The sequence below is a fragment of the Podarcis liolepis genome, assembly GCF_965112155.1.
Source record: "Podarcis liolepis genome assembly, chromosome: 11".
NCBI classification, from domain to species: Eukaryota; Metazoa; Chordata; class Lepidosauria; order Squamata; family Lacertidae; genus Podarcis; species Podarcis liolepis.
Window position 1 is genome coordinate 48,689,571 of NC_139565.1, and position 23,479 is coordinate 48,713,049.

At 46.2% G+C, this 23,479-nt stretch overlaps 1 protein-coding gene across 5 annotated transcripts in view; it reads left to right on the forward strand.

The window, feature by feature from the left end:
• The window catches only part of PRLR (prolactin receptor), a 117,094-nt gene that overhangs the window by 17,835 nt on the left and 75,780 nt on the right, over window positions 1-23,479 (forward strand). For 3 of the 5 annotated variants that reach the window (XM_083465865.1, XM_083465867.1, XM_083465870.1), the window contains exon 1: window positions 11,714-11,919. The exons of 1 other annotated variant lie outside the window; for it this stretch is intronic. The gene's annotated coding sequence lies outside the window, so the exon portion shown is untranslated. Of the gene's footprint in view, window positions 1-3,466; window positions 3,673-11,713; window positions 11,920-23,479 lie in introns of those variants that run through there. One more of the 5 variants, XM_083465868.1, reaches the window with a different exon arrangement.

Consider the following 23,479-nt stretch of genomic DNA (forward strand, 5'->3'; position numbering starts at 1 on the left):
TTGCAGGTAAGGGTGTGTTGTGTGGAGTTTCATAAGCAGGTCATCCAGGAGTCCTGAGAATACTTGAATTTGTTTGGTACCATCTGTGGTTTAGCAGCTTCCATCAGGGTCAAGCTCTTCCTGTTCCCTTCCAACAGCCACCCCTCATAACGTTAACACTGTTCCAGCATTATTGGCAGGGCTGTGCTCAGAAAATCCACATAATTCATGGGCGTCCACACGTGCTTCTGGAATCCATGTAAAAACTTGTTCCACAGATAGATTTACTCCTCAGTAACCGACACAGCATGTGGAGCCTGAGGAGCTGTAATGTTTATGAATGTACTGTCACTCTCACTCTTACATAACCTGAAATTGGCGTTGATCGTTGTTTTAATCCCTTTACCTCTCCCATTTGCAAGCTGTGCTTCATCATTCTTTGCTTAACCAAATTTAATATTTACATATTCCTTTGGTGAAATTTAATAAGCATGCAGGAATAAAGTGATGTTTTATGGTCACTTCTGGTTTTGGTGCCATGCATGAATGTGTGATTGCGCATCAAACAGACATCGTGTATCAGTCGTTGCCTGTATACAAGTATTTTTCATGGAAGATCAGCTGTTTACCTTGCATTGATTCTGATTGGGGTTGGGGGGGCGTATTCAACATTGCATCAAACAATTGTCCCATGCTTTCTAATGCATTTTCATCTCCCTTGCCTTATCTAAAAACCTCCAATGTTGACGGGAAGCGAGTTCAACTTTAATTTTGCAGCCTGAATTTGCCAGCCTGAAATCTGGAAGCGCCCAGTGATCCCCAAGCTTCCATTCCACCCCTCCAGTGTGTGTAGTGGTTAAGAGTGGTAGTCTTGTAATCTGGGGAACCGGGTTCGTGTCTCCGCTCCTCCACATGCAGCTGCTGGGTAACCTTGGGCTAGTCACACTTCTTTGAAGTCTCTCAGCCCCACTCACCTCACAGAGTGTTTGTTGTGGGGGAAGAAGGGAAAGGAGAATGTTAGCTGCTTTGAGACTCCTTCGGGTAGTGATAAAGCAGGATATCAAATCCAAACTCTTCTTCTTTTCCCCCTACTGTGCATGAAGATCCCACTAAATCAAAATGAAGGTGAGCATCAGAAGTGCTTACTGAATTTCTGTCCAGGCATAGGCAAACTCGGCCCTCCAGATGTTTTGGGACTACAACTCCCATCATCCCTAGCTAACAGGACCAGTGGTCGGGGATGATGGGAGTTGTAGTCCCAAAACATCTGGAGGGCCGAGTTTACCTATGCCTGTTCTAGTAGTTCATTCCTTTTTTAATTAAGTTTTGCTCTTTGACTTTAAAAAGCAGAACAACATGCTTTTAACAAAACATTTAATGTCACTGACATAGCTTTGGGGTGTGACAACAAAAGGCACTGCCTTGCTCAAGGAATCCATAGGTTGTGTTGGTGCAATTGTTTGATACCTGTTTCTGTCTCCTGGACATGAGTGATTGGTGTTCTTCAGCATCCATCTGATACTACAGTATGAAGAGCGAAAGCACTTTCACCGTAGGATATACCACTGTCTCCCACCTGCCAATTTGTGCAGCCCTAAAAGAAAAAAGAAATTACATCCTGAGCATGATGATTACTTTCTTTGCACTACAATTTTCCAGAAGAACACTTTTACACTGTAAACACCAAGAATATTTTCCAGACCTTGAAGAGCAGAAAAGCTTGCGTTGTCTTGTAGAATGGAATATTTACCTTCTCAAAATGTCTGCTGTTCTTTCTGTGTGGGTTTAATTATGGGAGACTGGCATTGAAAGCTTTTTTTAAAAAACAACCCTAATTTAAATGGCTTAATGATCCTTCAGTAGAAAGTAGAGATACTTGAAGGCAAGCCTGTCTGGCACATATGAAGTTTTCAGTCTCTTTCTCTTACTGCAAAGTAAGGTGGGGTAAGCACATGCACACACACACACACACACACCCCACTTTCCCTCTAGTCATACAATCATATTATTGTAGAGTTGGAAAGGACCCTGAGGGTCATCTAGTCAAACCCCCTGCAATGCTGGAATCTTTTGTGCAATGTGGGCCTCAAACCCATGACCTTCAGATGAAGAGTCTCATGCTCTGCCAGCTGAGCCAGTCACTTAATTGGGAACTGGGAAGAAATTGCCCATGTCATCTGGATTGGTCAAGGAGGTACATGTTTTGTTATGTTTCCTGGGGCAATACCTATGAGTTTATGCAGTCCACAACTGTCACAACTTGAGCAGGTAGTATTCTATGGGGCCTATTCACTTCCAAACCCTATTCAGGGTATTAGTTTTTAAAGCACCAACCGGTTTGGGATCTAAATCTCTGAAGGAATGCCTGTATCAGAATGCCCATTCCTTATGACTGGGCTGGGGAAATCTTTGGCTTTCCAGATGATGCTGGACTACAACTTTCATCATCCCTAACCATTGGCCATGCTGGCTGGGGTTGATGGGAATTCATCCAGAGGGCCAAAAATTCCCCAGCGCTGCCTTAAGATATTCAGAAAGGGCATTGTCTCCATTTCAGGATACCATTTTGTTTTTAGCTGCCTCTATTTTGTTCTGAGGGACGCGGGTGGCACTGTGGGTTAAACCACTGAGCCTAGGACTTGCCGATCAGAAGGTCGGCGGTTCGAATCCCCACGACGGGGTGAGCTCCCATTGTTCGGTCCCTGCTCCTGCCAGCCTAGCAGTTTGAAAGCGCATCAAAAGTGAAAGTAGACAAATAGGTACCGCTCTGGCGGGAAGGTAAACGGCATTTCCGTGCGCTGCTCTGTTCCACCAGAAGCGGCTTAGTCATGCTGGCCACATGACCCAGAAGTTGTACGCCAGCTCCCTCGGCCAATAAAGCGAGATGAGCGCTGCAACCCCAGAGTCGGCCACGACTGGACCTAATGGTCAGGGGTCCCTTTACCTTTATTTTGTTCTGATGTAGCATTTGTCTATATTATGCATTGTACCCTGCCCTGGTATCTACATAGATTAAATGAAGTTTATAAATATACTTCATAGAGAAGGTGAAGGCACACTTTTCAGTGATAAGAGACAGAGAAGTTGTATGAGGACTAACAGGCATGAGCAAGTGTGGGAAAATGGGTACCATGTTTGTTCTTCAACTAAGAATTCAGCTCACGGAGTTACAATTTTCAGAGTTCCCTGGGTGTCATGATCTGTCAGCACGACAGGGAGGAAGAAGAGGGGCCCCTGTCCCCATGAACACGGTGGGCTCTGAGGCGTAGGGAGTAGCAGGAGGGGCGCACTAGAAGGCTGAGGCAGGCAAAGGCCCACAGCCCAGCTCCCTAGCTGGCCAGCTGGGGCTTGCTAGCTCTGGGAGAAAGTGTGTGATTCCTCAGCTGGAGTAGACTTGGAACAGGTGAGAGTCACATGCCTCATCAAGCCCAGATGCTGCAATCAGCATGCAAACTACAAAAGGGAAGCAGAGCTGAATTGCTGTGTCTGCTCAACTGCCCATGTTGACGGACCTTGGCTTGGGTGCTCCTGGACCTCTGCAGGAGTTTGCTTTGGGTTTGACTCTGGACAGTATCCTGGCAGCTAGACTTCAGACTTGGCCTGTATGGATTGACCCTGGACTGTGTTTCCTGATCTTTGGACCTTGGACTTTGCTTGTGTAGATTGACTCCTGGTTTTTAAACTTGCCACCAGGTAGGCCAGGGGTTTGGGGCACTGGGAGAGTGACTGACTATTAAACTACTCTGGAAATTGTAGCTCTGTCAGTCTCTGAAACTCACTTGGCACCCTTAACCTAGATTTTCCAGGATTCTTGGAGGGAAGCCATGACTATTAAAGTGGCGTAAATATATATTTTGGGTGTGATATGAATAATCCATAAGTATCAATGCCTTTTCAGTCTATTGGGCATAGATAACAGTATAAGGAATTGGACATTTTTGGCATATCCCTTTTTTCCATGGAAGATAATTCAAGGTGACTACTGTTTTTATAATCCAGGTGTCTGCATCTGGAAAATGTGCTTATTGCAATCATTTTAAGTCAGTGCCTGCTGTTGCTTTTAGATGTACTTGATCTATTGGAATAGGGAAGGTAAGCAATAAGGTTTTGTCTTTCTGGGACAGACTCATCCCCAAGGACTCTGGGCTGCTTTGCACATTAATCTCCATGCTGGGAGAGGTTACTTCTATGTTGGGAAGAAAATGTTATTTCTGTGCTAGGGGAAGCAAGTTTTTTATGTGTTTGTATTCTCTTGGGTGTGGTTGTTGTTGACGACCCATTACAGGACCACCTTGGTGGTGGCTCTCTTTTGTGGTGTGCCCTTCCTGGTGACTTGCATTTGTCCCCCTCATTAATGTTACGGAGGAATTTAAAACATCGCCATTTAAATAGGCATTTGATGGCTGGAAGATACTCTTCTCAGCAATCTTGAAACTGCTACCTTTGAGAGTATGCAGTTGTTTAGACCAGTGGTTCCCAAACTTCTTTGTGCCACTGTCAAACGTTAACAATTAATTGCACATTTACAGTGGTACCCCGCAAGACGAACGCCTCGCAAGACGGAAAACCCGCTAGACGAAAGGGTTTTCCGTTTTGGAGGCGCTTCGCAAAACGAATTTCCCTATGGGCTTGCTTCGCAAGACGACAGCCCATAGGGAAATCTCCGGGACAGCGGGGAAGCGCAGCGCGTCTTCCCCACTGTCCTCGGACCTCCTCCCGCCGCCGGCTTCGGAACGAAGCTCCGATGCCGGGCGGCGGAGGGGGAACGTCTCCTCCCGATGCCGGGCGGCGGAGGGGGAACGTCTCCTCCCGATGCCGGGCGGCGGAGGGGGAACGTCTCCTCCCGCCGCGCGGCATCGGGACGAAGCCCCGATGCCGGGCGGCGGAGGGGGAACGTCTCCCCACGCCGCGCGGCATCGGGACGAAGCCCCGATGCCGGGCGGCGGAGGGGGAACGTCTCCCCACGCCGCGCGGCATCGGGACGAAGCCCCGATGCCGGGCGGCGGAGGGGGAATGTCTCCTCCCGATGCCGGGCGGCGGAGGGGGAACGTCTCCTCCCGATGCCGGGCGGCGGAGGGGGAACGTCTCCTCCCGATGCCGGGCGGCGGAGGGGGAACGTCTCCTCCCGCCGCGCGGCATCGGGACGAAGCCCCGATGCCGGGCGGCGGAGGGGGAACGTCTCCCCACGCCGCGCGGCATCGGGACGAAGCCCCGATGCCGGGCGGCGGAGGGGGAACGTCTCCCCCCGCCGCGCGGCATCGGGACGAAGCCCCGATGCCGGGCGGCGGAGGGGGAACGTCTCCCCACGCCGCGCGGCATCGGGACGAAGCCCCGATGCCGGGCGGCGGAGGGGGAACGTCTCCCCACGCCGCGCGGCATCGGGACGAAGCCCCGATGCCGGGCGGCGGAGGGGGAACGTCTCCCCACGCCGCGCGGCATCGGGACGAAGCTCCGATGCTGGGAGGGGGAGGGGGAAAGCCTTCTCCCGCCGCCCGGCATCGGATGGCTTTCCTGAAGACTTGGGGTGGGAGGAGGGTTTTCCTTCCCACCGCCAACATTCAGAATGCTGTTCTGAATGTTGGCGGTGGGGAGGAAAAACCCTCCTGCCACGCAAGCCCCGGGAACAGAGGGAAAGCGCTGCGCCCCTTCCCCTCTGTTCCCGTACCTGTCCTGAAGGCTTCCGGTGCGGAGAAAAGCCCTTCTCCGCACCGCCAGCCTGGCAAGCGGTTTCCCTAGGAACGCATTAATTGATTTTCAATGCATTCCTATGGGAAACCGTGCTTCGCAAGACGAAAAACCCGCAAGAAGAAAAAACTTGCGGAACGAATTAATTTCGTCTTGCGGGGCACCACTGTATTCAAAATCCAATTAAAACTATTTGGTTTATTTAATTCAACAAAACTGATGTCATTTATACCTCCACCGCCCCTGATAATCCCACAACCTCTCTTTGGGAACCACTGTTTCAGACACATTAGATATTATAAATATGCTTTATCTTATTTTTAATTGCATTGTTGTATCACTTATGCGCTTGCTGCCCTGGGATACTTAGGGAGGAAGAGCAAGGCATAAATTTCATTAATTTATTCCACATTCTCCCATCTCTCCTGCTGAGTTTGCTAGCAGAAGCGGCAAGGTCCTGCATAGTCTGCAATGTTTTTCCTATCCAGTAGCTTAACAATCATTATTGCAGGGGGAGCTGAGCTCTTGCAAGGCGCCAGACTTGGTCTGACATTTCAGGTTTTACAGTGCTGTTGTTGTTGTTTAGTCGTTTAGTCGTGTCCGACTCTTCGTGACCCCATGGACCAGAGCACGCCAGGCACTTCTGTCCTCCACTGCCTCCCGCAGTTTGATCAAACTCATGCTGGTAGCTTCAAGAACACCACCCAACCATCTCATCCTCTGTCGTCCCCTTCTCCTTGTGCCCTCCATCTTTCCCAGCATCAGGGTCTTTTCCAGTGCTATTAATTTGCAAATATTATGTCAGCAGCTAAAGGAATTCTGTGAATCGCAGAGCTTAGATTCATGTATCCGTAGAAGGTGTCAATTTAAATTCCTAACTTTTTCAAACTTAAATTAAACTTTATTTCTTCATCAATGTGAGTGCATTTTTGCCTAATATCTGCATTTTTGTATGCACGTTTTGGATCAAAGAACTGCATGGCAGCATTTGAAGGAGCGTGCATTTTGATAGCTGTGTTTTAAGTTTATGTATTTGTTTGGGAAACGGGAATGTCTTGCCCATTCCTTTCTTCCAAGGGTGCCAACCTGAATAAAATATGAAGGGCTAGGTAAGCCCTGCCCCACATAATTGATCACAAGATGGGGTGTGTGCAAACCATCTAAATGACGATGCCCATCAACTTCAGTGGGGTCCAGCCCCCTCAAATATTTTATGGGGGGCCAAAGAGACCTCAGCCCCTAGGAGTTGGATCCTATGCTTTCTTCATCACCATTGAAGAAAACTCAGTAAAGCAATAATAATTTTATTAACTATTTTTGTGAACCTGGTCAGAACTCAGATCTGGTTCCCACTTCCAGAATGGATCGGCTTTAAATCAGCTGTAAAAGCTGTCATTGTGGTGATGGGCAGCAGGAATGCCAACTTGGCCCTGCGATTGCAGGTGCCATGCAGCGTGCATGGCCCTGGTGCCAAAATTTGTGGGTGCCCAGCTCCTTCATGGGGAATTTTGTGGGTGCTTGGGCACCCAGGGCCCCAGGGAATTGGCACCTAGGATGGACAGACTGAGGAAAACTTATTTGAAAAGCATGTGGAGTTTAGTATCCTGACATGACCCCAAATCCCAAATCTTGCGAAGCAGAAACTAAAAAAAAAGGGGGGGGTCAGGAGAGTTATTCTCATGAATGGTAACATCGTGCCATGTTCTGAGGACAGATGGTTACAACGGTAACGAGATTAGCTGCTTACTCAGCATCTGATGTTGGGATACTGCCAGGGAGACAAAGTCCATCATGGCCCCCACGTCGTCTGCCGGACGATCCATCGATCTCCCGTAGGCACACAGTAGCAGCAATTAGCGACATGAGTTTCTAGAAAATATCTTGCCACATTCCAGAGCTCATGCACACTCTATCAGCAGATAATGCACAGCAAAAGTCGCACTCAGGAGAGCATTATTTACAAGTTTTATTCAGCGTTGGTCAGAACAAAGAAAGACATGACTGCCAGCGTCAGTGTCTCCAGACACAGAGAGAAAACGAAAGCAATAGAAAACATAAACATCCTGTGAACAGGAAATACGCAGACTCTGTGACTCTCAGCTCTTTTAAGGTGGAACGGAAATACCCTAACATCTGCCACCCGACAATTCAGCCTAAATTCCAAGCCAGCTGAAAAAGGTCGGGCACACAAGTAATCGCAAGAATTTTTATTTAAGCAACTGTTAGTTTGTTTTTAAAGAAAACCCATCTGTTTGTTTACTTATATAAAGTATGAAGGTTAGTGGGTGAACCTGAGCCATTCTCTAGGCCTAACCTACATCACAAGGTTGTTATGAGGATAAGATGAGGAGGGGAACCATGTACCCCACGTTGAGATTCTTAGGGGGAAAGGGGGTGTAAATACAATGAATGAATACAACATATTATGTTGTAATGGAGGGACGCGGGTGGCGCTGTGGGTTAAACCACAGAGCCTAGGACTTGCCGATCAGAAGGTCGGCGGTTCGAATCCCCACGACTGGGTGAGCTCCCATTGCTCTGTCCCAGCTCCTGCCAACCTAGCAGTTCGAAAGCACGTCAAAGTGCAAGTAGATAAATAGGTACCGCTCCAGCAGGGAAGATAAACGGTGTTTCCATGTGCTGCTCTGGTTCGCCAAAAGCAGCTTAGTCATGCTGGCCACATGACCTGGGAGCTGTACGCCAGCTCCCTCAGCCAATAAAGCGAGATGAGCGCCAGAACCCCAGAGTTGGCCACGACTGGACCTAATGGTCAGGGGTCCCTTTACCTTTTATGCTGTAATGGACATGCAGCCACAGGTACTATGGAACATATGAACTGTCTTAAACAGCTGCTGCTTTCCAGTGTGGCCGGCTGCGTTTCCCCACAAACGGGCACAAACCTTCAGACGAAAGCCTCTCCTAGCTCTTGCTCTCCCAATGAATTATGTTCCTTCTCCAAGTTCCATCGTGGGTTTTAAGTGGTCTCCCTCGCAGTCTCTAATTGAGGCATTAACTAGGATAGCTACATCAAGTGCTCTTATCCATTCTTTTGTCCCAAAGACAGCAACGCTGCAATATTTCATAAACCTCCTCCCTAGCTTTGTTTTGGGAAAGTATTGTTTTATGAAATGCTTTCAGATCTGGTGGACAGAACGCTTCTTTATTGCTGGGGAAATGGCCAGCATTGGATGGATCCAGCCTTTATGGATATATATTTTCCCCCCTACTATATCTGTAATAAATGAAAAGATGTCCTTGGTTAGGTAATAAAAAGCCCAATAGGGATGCCAAAGTGATTATACAACTTGTTTTCTTCTTCATCACATCAGACGGCTGTTTGCTAGAGGATTCTCTAACACAGTGCAAACATGTACAAAGAGCAGTGGAACGGGATCAAGTAAAACTCTGGCTTATTTCAAGTCTGTGTCCGGGATGAAAACATTCTGCAGACGGGAAAGTGTATCTCCCTTCTGCTTTTCAGTCAGAAGGATGGGCAGAACTGCCGCTCTTTCCACCAGAAAAATTACAATGGGACTGGGTTTTGTGTCCAGATTCCACCAAGTCCTCTAGGTTGCTTTCTAGGTACTTTCTAGGTACTGATGGGACTCTACCATGATGGGAAAGCAACAGCTGTCACAGGTTCTGATGCTGGTAGCTGGCAGAAAGAGTTGGTGTGGGAGCCCTGGAGACTTCAGAACGACAGGGAAAAGGAGCACCCGAGAGCCATTTTTGTCTCATTTCATTCAAAAATGATCTCATTTTTGAAAACATAAAGCCTGATTGTCACCCAGATGTGTTTCACACCTTAAACAAAGCACACAGGTTAGCGAAGGCGTGAGAAAGATCTGAGTAACAACCAGGCTTTGTTATCAAAGATGAGGATCAATCACTGCTTCTTTATCCCAGGTTCCTAAGTGTTAGCCAATATATGCAGCACCAATTCCTTCTGCAACCATCTTGGAATGGAGTCTTAATACAAATCTTAGGACTGTAGCATCCAGCCTAATTTTTGTACTGTTTTCTTTTTCCCTCATCCCCCTCCCTTTGCTTTGTGTACCACCTAACCTGATAATATCTTTATTTAAATATTTATAATCTGCACTTTCATAAAGTATACCAAGGCAGCTTGCAACATACAAGACATCATAAAACCAATATTTATAAAACATAATCAAAACATCAATAAAGCATCTGTAAATACTGGTCAGCTGAAAGACATCTGAAGAGCTTCCTGCCGAAGTTTTGCTGGCAGGGAGTTCTGTGGGGCAGGGCCTGCCACGCTAAAGACTTGGCCCCTAATGGAAGTCAACCGAAACTCAGAGGCATGGGGAGCCACTAGAAGTGCCCCATTTTTAGGAGCAAGCCTGCAATAAATCACACTGTGCATGTTGGAGTTAACACTTTATTAGCAAAAACATGTTCTGCACAGTAGTGTCAGGCCTAATGAAGAAAAACTCAACTCATTCATTGCAGACATACCATTGGCAGGAATGAGACAGCAATAAATCACACTGAGCAAGTTGAATTTAACTCTTTATTAGCAAAAACAGGATCTGCACCGGGGTGGGTGGGTAAGTCCTAATGAGCACAGCGATACATCACTGGTAGGTCTTGCCCCCATGAAGCAAGTGCTAAGATTGAAGGTCCCCACCTCCCCACAGCTGCCTAAGCCCCCTCCTCTCCGTGGTTTTCCCAAGCAATCTGAGACTGCGCCTGCGCATGGCGAACATCTCCTCTGCCCTTTTCATGCCTCTTCTGGTTCTGGGAGACAAGGCAGGAAGGGAACTGGTCACAGCAGGAGGGGAAGACATCCATGACATTTCACCAGCCTGACTCATCTCTGCCTCTTGGCCTCTGTCCTGCCAACCTCTTGCTTCAGCTTCTGCCTCTGGTTCTGAACTTCTCCCTACCACAGGCTCTCCCTTCTCACTAAGCCCTGTTTACTCCTTCAGCTTCCTCTATCACCTCTCAGTCTTCTTCCTCTTCTCCCTGTGACCACTCATCTTTGTCCCACCACCAGTCCCTGGGCTCTGGGCCTTTCCCCCTTGGTGGTTCCCCAGCTGGTTCCTCCCATGATTCCTTTGCATCCAACCAGTCCGTAGCACCCAGCAAAGGATATCGGTGATTGAGGTGGACTATGAGAGATCAGCTGATCCTTAGGCCACAATTATTTAGGGTTTTGTGAATTAACACAAGAATCTTGAACCTTGGCCAGTAGTTTCTGATAGACAGTTCTGGAGAACCAAAAAGCTCACTCACTGATTTGTTACAATTAGGTTGGTCCTACTAATAAAGGTATTATATAGCTGTGGATTTAGCTCCTTTTTCATAATTCTTGGTTGCAAGGAGATAATCTTCCATATATACACTTGTATGTACACATAATATTATTTCAGACTTGCTAATGAACAGGGATTGGAGCGTTAACTTCTTCTGATCCTGCTCCCTTCTTTTCACACTTCTCTATAGGTTCCATGACATCCATATCTGAAAATGGCTACTAGGATACACAATTCTGCTACCTGGGTGAACAAAACTTACCTGATTATCCTGGCAAAAATTCTGCCCGGTGTTGACAGCTGTGGCTGTTTTTCCCCCTTACTGACAGAGTCTCTGCCAAGCCTCTTCAGATAAATTCTAGTCCTGTTCCTTTCACATCTGTGCAGAATGGCACACAAATCACTATCGGCCCCTTTCAGATTCGAAAGGCTTTGCTATTTCTCATGTGTATGATTTTTCCTGCCGTGCATAGTGATGTCTACAAGCCCTTTGTAGGGAAAGTACATCGACTGTGAATTTAAAAGCATACACACAAGTTTCTCTTATGCGCTCGGACATAAACACAGGCACCTTAAAAATGTAAATCTGAGGCTTAAAATATGTCTCCATTGCTACATCCATGTACAGTAATCTGTCCTCTGTAACCTTGTAAAGCTGTCAGTCTCAGGACATTTAGCATAGTGAAGAAAATCATTGTTTTGCCTGCAGCAAGGAACATTAATGTTGCAATCCTGGCTCCTCCTCCATTTCCCACTGAGATGATTGGCTGAATATCTAAGGCTCTAAGCTCCAAACTGTACAGATTTTCTCGTTCTGTCTGTGGTCGTGCTCCTTTCGCTTCTCCCGGGTCTTGCTTTCTCTCTGGATTTACTGAATCAACTGAAAACTATCTTACCAACACTGGGTTTTAATTTTCCCCGTCCAGGAAGACTTTCCCGAGCTGGCATGGATCGAACCAGACTTTGTTACTTGAGTGTGAGTACTGTGGTTTTAACCTAGTCTTACAGCTGGTCTGTTCCTTTAAATAGAGAGATTGCCTTTTAAATGTACGTACAATATAACATGGTCTGTAATTTTACTGACAGAGCAAGGGAGGCTCTTTGTACCTTCATAAAACGAATATCAAAGTGTTATGAAACAGCACGGAGTGTGTGTGATTGTCGGCAGCTGGTTAAGGATCTAATCGTTTGCTAGTTTGGTGAGCTCTGCTAAAACAGCAGAAAGCAGGGACCTGTTGCTTGAACTGTTCGCATAATAATTTGTGAGGCTGCATTGACTTCCTTTAATCATTTAGGAGGCATTTCTGGGTTGTTATTTTTTAAAAAAACACACATTGTGCCTGTAGGCATCTCGTGACGCCACTACCTTCTGCACCCCATACGGGTGTCACTTGAACTTGCTGAAACTGCCTTCATGACCTCAGACTTAACAACCGATGAAAATAAGTTGGAGGTGAAAAACACACAGCTCCTCCAAAGGTACAGGTGGAACTAACAGCTGCTTTTCACCTCCCCAGTCTGCCCGAACATTGCAGTCGTCATCAGAGACCTTCCTCCATGTCTCCCCACCTTCTGAGTAGTGACTAGAAAGTGGACCTTTCTGGCCATATGGTCCAAGGAAGCTACCTCTGGAGATATTTGGGGGACAGGCACAAACCTTTCAGTTTTTCCTGGGTATTCAAGATACTCTGGAACACCCTCTCTATGGATCAAGTGTGCCAGGTCCTAGGGGCCAAGTCACTTCCCCGCAATTTTTTTGCGGGGCTGGGCTGGGCCCCCTCAATGCTCAGGGGGTGTTTGGCTCCGCCCCCTGGCTCCTTGTGTGACATCACAAAGTTGCATTGCGCCCCCTCAATCATCTTGAGAAGATGGCCTCTGCTGGGAATACTTCCAATTCCAATTTTGAGGGCCGCCGTAGGCAAATCATTTATAGCTTGCAGCTCTTTCAGTCTTAAGATTGCTGCACCCATGGTTTTTCCCCACACAGAGGTGTGAAGGAGAAAAAGAGTTGGACGCTTGTGTGCATGTCTAATATCATTCATGAAGATATACGGGGAGATACTGATAGACATGCAGACCATTCCTCTGTCTCACTTGGAAGGACAGTATCAGTTGAAAATGCACTCAGTGTCTCCACTGTTGAATTTTTAGGAAGTTTAAAAACATTCCGGTTTACTTGGGCACCTGACGGCTGAAAATCCTGGGAACCCTCAGATTATTAGTTCAGAGTAGGCGGTTGCTTTTCGGAAAACTGTTTCAATTGTATTGTTTTAGTATGCTTGTCACCCTGGGCTCCTTTGAGGGAAGGTGCAGGGTGTAAGTTCAAGAAAGAAATACTGCTATTGTAATGCAATTTTCTCCCAGAGCATTTTCTGAGCATATTATTACACCGAAAGGTAGTTCAGCAAACATCTGGCAGGTACCACATTACAGCTCCCATCAGCCCAATGGTCAGGGATGATTGCCTCTGAAGTCCAAAAATATTTGGGGGGCAGCACCATTGGCTGCCCCTGCTCTAAATGATGGATGTGCTCCATAAGGTTTGTGGATGGATGTGGGTGTTTGCACGCACGCTAGGAATACCCAGACTTCAGTGATTTGTATGTAAGCTTTGAAAAAAGGGAGATAATGGTTCTTCTTACTTAGCTTCAGAGTCCCGCCTTTACTAATATTGTTTCAGATGATTGGTTTTGTGTTTGAGGTTTCTTTTCCATGTTTCTGCATTAGAACAGTTTCCCTGGGGCCTGGAAAACTTCATATTTGATTAGATCTCCTTTGAAACATTGTAGCTGCAAAGCCAGATAGAAATGCTGCGAACAATTAAATTAAATTAAATCAAATCAAATCCAAGATAGGAGTTTTGCTTACTTTCAAATTACTTGCATTATGGAGTCGTCTTGTTTTTAAAAAGAGGTGATATGATGATAATGTGTTAAATAAGTTTGATTTAGAATGGTTAAATTGAACTTTTGCCACACTAAGGAGAATTTTTTATGACATGTTAGTTGCAATGTAGGAAGGTAATAATGACACGGACTGAGCATTTCCACAAGAGATTTAAAAATGCATCTGAGCCTCTCCTGTACTGTTCCAGGTGTGAGTGTTACTGTGGGGTGGAAAAGACAAGGAATATTGGGTGTGTGATCCAGTCAATATGTATCTAACTTAGTGGTGCAGGCATTCTAGATCAATTGGCACGAATCTGTTTTAAATCTCATCTGTAGGCAAGGGAAGATTGCTTTAAGGCAGGCATAGGCAAACTCGGCCCTCCAGATGTTTTGGGACTACAATTCCCATCATCCCTGACCACTGGTCCTGCTAGCTAGGGATCATGGGAATTGTAGTCCCAAAACATCTGGAGGGCCAAGTTTGCCTATACCCGCATTAGGACTCCTTAACACAACCTGTTTACTGTGCATGCTGATCTGCTAGCTCAAAGCTCATGCAGAGGTTAGACTGTGTCCAGACTTTACTGAGCATTTGTTCTGATTTGATTGTGGTGAGGTTCTGCAGGGATGGTCAGACATCCTGATTTGCTTGTCTGATGGTTATACATTTTCTCGTTAACCATCCATTCATCCTACATTTTTCTGTGTTCTTCCTCAATACTTTCTTAAACACAAAGAATCCATGTCTATCTTTTTCAAAAGTGGATTTGTTCTGCTAGGGCGACAAAGCACTTTATTCCACGTTAATTGCGCGAACCTACCATAAATTTCCAGCACGTGCTTCCTTGAATGCCTCCTGTGAAATGCTGTCTGCCTGGGGGCGACCTTAGAGGACGTCAATGCAATGCTTCGAATTGTACCTTCCCCCAATCGCAGTGTTGGACAAGTTGCAAGGAACAGCAGCTGGGGGAAGGGGTTGCAGGGGAACGTGGCGGGTGGGGGAAAGGTTGAGCACCCTTCTTCCCACTGGCTTCTTTTCCCCTGCAAATCGCTTTCTCCCTTGCCCTGACCACCACGGCTTCGCAACTGTCCCCAAACCTGTGTCTATTTGCTCCTATCAAAGAGGTGTTCAAAAATATATGCGTCACATCAGTGCACTCTCGAGACAGTGGCGGGATTAGCGGCAGTTCCCTGTTGAGGACCTGGCGAGAAATGTGGGTTTGTTGTCTAAACCACTGAGCTTGCTGATCAGAAGGTCAGCGGTTCGAATCCCCATGACAGAGTGAACTCCCGTTGCTCGGTCCCTGCTCCTGCCAACCTAGCAGTTCGAAAGCACGTCAAAGTGCAAGTAGATAAATAGGTACCACTCCAGCGGGAAGGTAAACGGCATTTCCGTGCGCTGCTCTGGTTTCGGTGTTCCGTGGCACCAGAAGCGGCTTAGTCATGCTGGCCACATGACCCGGAAAAACTGTCTATGGACGAATGTCGGCTCTCTCGGCCAAGATGAGTGCCGCAACCCTAGAGTAGTCTGTGACTGGACTTAACTGTCAGGGGTCCTTTACCTTTTTTTTTAATGTATGAAATGGCCCTTAGGGAACCAGATGCAATTGTGTGATGCACAGGATTGCTGCAGCCCATCGCTTGCTGGATAGCATGCGGGGGGGGGTGCAACCTGTATGAGTCTGCAATGTCTCTTCCTGCCCTGCCATTCATAGTCTGTGATATGCGATGTCTTCAGGGGATGGGAAGAGTAACTCTTACTGCCACCATTTGTGCCCCTGACGTTCATTACTTCTGCAATTCGTATATCAGCTCTGTAAGGTAGGGTCACTGATATTATTCCCATATTACAGATGGGAGGGCTAGTACTGAGGCTGAAAGAGAGTGCCTTGCCTAAGGATGTCTAGTAAGTTCATGGCAGAAGCCAGAGTTGAACTGGATTTCCTGTGCCACAAAGTTGCTGCTGTGCTGCACAAGGGCTGCAGGGAGCTGATGCATTTGGCCCCCCCTCAATCTTTTGTTTTTTTCTGAGGAGCCAGCCCCCGCCATTATTTTAAAATTTGTTTTTATTCAAGATTTAATTGGGTTACAAATGTACATAAGGCATCTGTTTTCCATTCATAGAATCCTTCCTACAGATCTGTTACAGTGGTACCTCAGGCTACAGACGCTTCAGGTTACAGACGCTTCAGGTTACAGACTCCGCTAACCCAGAAATATTACCTCAGGTTAAGAACTTTGCTTCAGGATGAGAACAGAAACCATGCAGCGGCAGCAGGAGGCCCCATTAGCTAAGGTGGTGCTTCAGGTTAAGAACAGTTTCAGGTTAAGAACAGACCTCCAGAACGAATTAAGTTCTTAACCCGAGGTACCACTGTATATTCGATGTGAGACATTAATGTTGCAAACAGTATAAGGTTGGGGAAGAAGAGAAGTGTGGGGTGAGAACAGGGGGTGAGGGGGGATAATAAATGTTCATTCCCTTATATGGTGTATGTCAAAGGTTTCGGTGTCCGCATAATGTGGATAGGTTCTTTTTCTATTCATTTGTTTGTTTTCATTGGCATGAAGAGAAGTTGGGGACCCCAGGACCTGGTTGCTTGCCTTCAGTTGACTGCAGTGTGTGAGAAGGAGGGGTTGTTGGGTCAAGTTAGCCATATCAATTTATATGCTGGGTTGCTGTGGGTTCCTGTTGTCGTCTTGTTGGGCTGCGTATGCAGTAAAGGGGAGTCCTCTTGTATGGGTCCCCATGCTTGTTTCAATTTGTTGTTGTTGTTTTTAAAAAATATTTTTTTATTGCAAGTTTTTAACAAAAGAAGATCACCAAACATATAAAATACCATCACCAAATAGTAACAAACAAAGAAAACATAATTAAACGAAATCATAGACATACATAAAAAAAAGATCATAACCGTTCATACATTGTTTTTTCATAACTATCTCCCTTTCCTGCGTTCTCCAGAAAAAAGTTGTAAACAGCAATGTATTACCTTATTTCAATCCTTATTTTCTAATTCTCATATATTATGCCTCAAACTTTAAGTATTTTTATCAAATGGTTAACTGATTGGTTCAAACATAACATTACCTCAAATTTCATCTTTATCATTCCACTTATTCTCATATATCTCTTATCTAAATTGCTGATGCCATGTTATTTCCTTTCATGCACCTTCTTAGCATTCATACAGTTTATAATGTTTTTGTAAATAGTCTTTAAACTTTTTCCAGTCCTCTTCCACTGCCTCTTCTCCCAGGTCTCGGATTCTGCCAGTCATCTCGGCCAGCTCCATGTAGTCTATCAGTTGCGTCTGCCATTCTTCCAGTGTGGGCAAATCTTGTGTTTTCCAATGTTTTGCAATAAGTATTCTTGCTGCTGTTGTTGCGTACATAAAAAAGGTTCTGTCCTTCTTTAGCACCTTCTGTTTCAATTTGTTGATTAGCTTTTCTAGCAGGGCTGTTTACCAGACGGTTTGGTACTGGTAGTCCATGTTCACTCCTGACTGGTCCCTCCAGTGTCTGGTTATGATGCTCCTGGCTGCTGAAAGTAGGTTGCTTATGAGTACTTTGCAGTGTGAGTGTGCATTATGGTCTTGGGAAATATTCAGTACAGCCCCTCCTGCATTGTTGAGGCTGAACATGGAGCCATTGCACATGCAACTTCAGGGCATTGTGTGGGGACCCCTCAATATTCTTGGGAATATGGCGTCTGTGATGCCACGCAAGTTATTAAGCAATGTGAAACTGCATGATGACGCCAAACATGCATCATGCATGTGTGAATCAGGCACACATCATGTGTAGGCAGCCCCACTGTCGTCTTCTCCACAGGCAAGCCTCCAAGTTGCAGAATATCACGAGACTCTTTCAGCCTTGTTTTGAGAGATGAGTCCCTTAGTGCTGAGACACTCCCTTTCTCCAGGGCAGAAGAGTGGATTGCCTACACCACACAAACAAGTCTAAGCAGTGAGCAATATCTGGCATGTAAATGTGCGATGAATGCCATCACCTACCATGTGTTTCAAGCTGGCACTGCTGCCTGATCAAACTGATACCTAGATGAGCCATTGGCATCCTATACGTGGTTTAACACACTCATTTAAAATGAGTTCATCTGAGGATTTGGAGCTGCAGGTCTTGCAACCAGTTGATTATAGGACTTGAAGGGAACGGATTGAAGGAGCTGGGTTGAATGGGAAGGTAAAGGTATTTCTTTTCTTTTTTTTTCATGTACAGTGGTACGTCGGGTTAAGAACTTAATTCGTTCTGGAGGTCCATTCTTAACCTGAAACTATTCTTAAGCTGAAGCACCACTTTAGCTAATGGGGCCTCCCGCTGCCGCTGTGCCACCACCACATGATTTCTGTTCTCATCCTGAAGCAAAGTTCTTAACCCGAGGTACTATTTCTGGGTTAGTGGAGTCTGTAAGCTGAAGCGTCTGTAACCCGTGGTACCACTGTACACATGGGCTGGAAATGTTGCTGTTGTTTTTGATGTTAAATGTATTACCTGCTGTTCACCAGCAGGTTAAGATTAGTTTAGATCTCACAGATGTAGAACTTGGAAGTACCATTCCATTTTTGAGATGGCAAAGTGCTGGTCTCGGTGGAATACTTACTTCCGAAGGATGCTTCCAGACTGTTGCTGTGTTTGGGTGGAGTTCAGTCACATACCAGCAAATTCAGGTTGTGCAATTAAAGCTGGTTTCAAGCTCTTGCACAACAAAACTGCCCCAAAGATGAGACTTTTTGCAATAAGGAAGGTGATGAGGAAAATGCACCGGTAAGTGGGAAATAAAATATATTGACTCAACGTCTTCTAAACTCCCCACAAACAAATCAGGATGAATTCTCAATAAACAGGTCACCTGGAAGCAACACAAGTGTCTCTCGGAATTGGGCGGTAGCCACCTTGAGGGAGGTATCCCCAACAAATGTGAAATGTACCCCTCTTCTATATAGAATGCCTCTGGCTTGGTATAGCTGAAGCACTATGTTTCTGAAAACCATATCTCTGCCCAACAGATGAGGTTTTGCCTTAAGGCAAAATAGTGCATACTCCGTATTACTCTTTCCCTTCTCCATTCTTAAGTGTGCCTTTGTTGTGCTCTGCAGCACGGCAAGGCCCCACCAGAGCGTAAGGCAGGGCAAATTTCAGACAGGAGGCAAATCGCAGCGCAAAGAATCATGCTGCGTTCTGGGGAATGCGGAGCTGTGAAGTTGCTTGGGCAAGTCACAAGCTGAAACTGAGCCTTTCTGTGGTAGCAGGTGCAGTCTAATGGTTCACACCACCTGGGAGATGCCGCTCTACTGAAAAGAGAGCATCCTTCTCCAGTAACCTTCTACTGCAATTGAGCAGGAGAGGCTCAGGTCTTCCTTCTGCAGTGGAGTCAGATGATGGCAGTACCACATTCTCCAGCTGGGGGGTGGAGTTGGTCTTGCATGCCTTTCCCCTTCCACTCCAGAGTCCTCCCCTTCCTCCCCGTAATATCTTAGAATTGTAGACTTGGAAGGGACCATGAGGGTCATGCATGAATCTTTTTGCCCAGTGTGAGGCTCAAACCCATGACTCTGAGATTAAGAGCCTCATGCTCTACTGACTGAGCTAGCTGAGGGGATATTACTCCAGGGTCATGGCAGCCTTCTTGGCACAACAAGCGCAGCATGTTCCCTTGTCTGGCTGCCTGTTTGACAGGGTCTTTAAGTGCTCTCCAGCATGGGATCCCTTCGTTTTCATTGGAACAACTTACATCCTTTGTCACAGGTGGGTGAGCTGGCACTTTTGTGTAATAAAGAGATTTTGCTGGAAGGAGTCCAGCGCAGTGGATGAGCTAGATTGCTCTGCTTCTGGATGGCCTGTTTTCCCCATTAATTACGGGCCCATCAGTTTATGCAAAATATGAAAACATTGGCTGGCAAGGAATCGCTCTGCTCTTCCACCTCACTGCTAACAATATTGACTCAGACTGTCAAGAAGACAAACAGGAATAGTCCATAATTAAGGCTATATCTTTCTCTAGCTTCAGGACCTACTGGATCGGAACTAGGGACAGAGGAATCTCTCGATTTCACTTCTCCTAGTTTCTCACTTTTCCAATTTTAAATCCAGTTCCCCACATTTCTGTGTAAGTTTGCAATTTTAAATTCATCACCATTTTAGTGCAAAATTCATTTGATACACACATTTTTTTGCAAGCAATATTTTCTAATATAATGCATTTTCATTAAGATGCACATTCTTGTCCATGTTACTTTGTTGGAGAACTGCACCACAAAATTTGGAGAAGTGCTTTTTTTTTTTAAGGAGAGCTGTGTTTAGGTTCACTGTTGTTTTGGAAAGCACAAATTAGGCAGGTTTACATTAAAATCATACCCAAACCAAATTTCTACCCCATTCGCTAGTCGACACCAAGAGGCCCTTCCTATATTTATGTCAGGATCCATACCACTTATTTTCTCCCAGTTCTGATAAGAGTGTGGTAATGGCTGCAGAGGAAATGAAGAGAGATCTGAAAGACTGCAGGAAGTCGGTAGATCAGTCTGACTTTTTAACCGGAAGGAGTATGAAAATCAGGAAATTGTAAAGAGTTGAGGCCTGAAAGGAACTGTGTCCTTATGTTGAAGCTTGTGGATATATGATCAACATGGGGCGTTACAAAATACAATTAAGAATTTTGAAATGTATTTCACCACATAATCTCAAATACAGCTTTGCTGCTAATTATACTGGGGTATATTTGTCTTTTTCCCTTTTAGAGGTTCTAATATATTTTGACTAAGAACTCCTGACTGCACTAAAACTGCCGGCCAGAGGGCCTCCTCTGGAGCCCCATAAAGGAGCCTTTTGTTTTAAATAAACACTGCGAATACCAATTTATCACTGCTGTTGATGAAAGAGACACTTGGCTCAGTTCACAAACCAGTTAGGCAGAAGTACTTGAGTTCAAGCCAGATTGATCACTTCCATTAACTTCAAGTGATGATATTGCCACTGTATTTTGGACAGCCCAGCATATGAGGCTGACCAAATCATTTTCAGCCCCAAAACAACAGGACAAAACTACAGGTAGCCTCCCAGAACTTCCCCACTGTTGATGTGATATCGGATCAGATTCGGTGGTGGAAGGGGAGCATAATGAGTGGGAAAACAAAGAAAGAAAGAAAGGAAATTCAGGAATTGCTCCTCCCACTTCTCTTCGCAATAACTTCTAATGCTGGTTTTTCATTCAGAAGACACCAGTTGAGATGTTACCCATGTTGAGATGTTACCCATGTATCTCCTACATGTTGTCTAGTTTAACTTGTTTGAGGATTAAGTGCTCCGGCAGCTTGTTAACATGCTTTGCCATCGTGTTGTGATGATCACTGAACTCACACCAGTCTGATTTGCTCACTCCATGTCGGGCAGGTGTGGCTAATAATCCCTGTGGCTCTTCAGATGCCCCTGAACTACAACTCCCAACAGCCTCAACCAGCTTGGCCAGCCATCCTGTTAGGAGGCTTGTTACTGGTTGTTGTTCATTTAATTTTACTATTGCTGCATTTTTATTCCCAAGAAGAAGGACACTGACAAACTGGAACGTGTCCAGAGGAGGGCAACCAAAATGGTCAAAGGCCTGGAAACGATGCCTTATGAGGAACGGCTAAGGGAGCTGGGCATGTTTAGCCTGGAGAAGAGAAGGTTAAGGGGTGATATGATAGCCATGTTCAAATATATAAAAGGATGTCACATAGAGGAGGGAGAAAGGTTGTTTTCTGCTGCTCCAGAGAAGCGGACACGGAGCAATGGATCCAAACTACAAGAAAGAAGATTCCACCTAAACATTAGGAAGAACTTCCTGACAGTAAGAGCTGTTCGACAGTGGAATTTGCTGCCAAGGAGAGTGGTGGAGTCTCCTTCTTTGGAGGTCTTTAAGCAGAGGCTTGACAACCATATGTCAGGAGTGCTCTGATGGTGTTTCCTGCTTGGCAGAGGGTTGGACTCGGTGGCCCTTGTGGTCTCTTCCAACTCTATGATTCTATGATTCTAAGAGCCACGTGTCAGATTCCCCCCCCCCCCCGCCTCAGGTGTTAAAACAATTTAGCTAACCTTGTGCACCATTTGACCTGGACCTTGGACAGAGACACCATCTCTGCTTTTCTGCTTCTGGCAGCATAATGTTCTTGGCTTGGCTTGGACTGGCAGAGTGGCGCAGGTCTAGCCAAACACAGAAAGATACTAATACAGGTTGGTCATTCACATTTTCACTCACAATAAGCTGCACTGAGTGCAGTAGAGCCGGCTTCCTAGTACGTGTGCTTAGGACTGTGCAGCCTATAGAGCAGGCATGGCCAAACATGACCCTCCAGCTGTTTTGGGACTGCAGTTCCCATCATCCCTGACCACTGGTCCTGTTACCTAGGGATGATGGGAGTTGTAGTCCCAAAACAGCTAGAGGGCCATATTTGGCCATGCCTACTATAGAGCTTTTCGCTTGATTTGATTTTGAGCAAGGCAAATACAGTAGTTACTCTAGACTTTGGGGGGAATCTAGATATCTTTCATGGAGAAAGCATTTCTGTGATCTGGAAACGTAGGTGAGAAAAATCCCATTCCTTTGCAATTTATCATTATTATTATTATTATTTATTACATTTGTATGCTGCTGTATAATTGTAGATCTCAGCGCAGTTCACAACATAAAATCACAATATACAAAAAGAAAATATATAATGAAAACAAAAACAACCCAATAAACCTCCCCTTCCACATTTTAAAACCTTCCCCACTCTATAATTCTACTAGTGAGTGGAGTGTTAATGGCTCAAGCACCTATTGGATGATGCCTGTGATGTCACACATGATCGGTGCTAATAAACATCCACTCACATTTAAATACCTGTGCTATATTACAGCAGGGATGGGTAACCTGTGGTCCTCCAGATGTTGCTGAACTCCATCAACCCCAGCCAGCCAATGGTCAGGGATGATGGGAGCTGGAGTCTAGCAATATCTGGAGGACCACTGATTTCCCATATCTATTTTATAGGCTTAAATACTCCACCACTGGCACACTGCAATGTGCTGGTATCCTCTTTCAGAGTGGGAAGGTACTGTGTTAGCTGGATCAATGTGGCAGCATCTGGCCTCATCACCACTATGCTAAGGCCCCTCCAATGATGGAGGCCAGAAGCTACCAAGCAGCTATCAGGTGACTCAGGGGGCAGTAACATCCCACTTAATCCTGTAAATCCTCAGATTTGTGCCTGGCTTGTTCTGAATATCTTGGTGCTAGAGAAAGGATCTGACTGTTCTCCGGCTGGGCCCACTCACTCATCTGTTTATCTATGGACTTGCCCAGTGGTGGAAGGAGACTCTCTGGCACCTGGGGTGGTGCAAACCGCCCATAGGGGCAGGGCGAACCGTCCATAGGGAGGGACGGGGAGCACAGCGGCCATTTCCGCCCCCTCTGTTTTTGCTCGTCTGCCTTTCCCACCCTCTCCCCTGCCTGCCTGCCTCCTCCATGTGGGAGCGTGGGGTAATGGCACCCCCCGTGACTCCTGACCCAGGGGGTGGGGCAGCCATGCCCGGGGGGCACAATCTGGCCCGGCGACCAGGCCAGGGGGCGCTCCACCAAGGCAGCCAGGCCAGGGGATGCATTCTGAC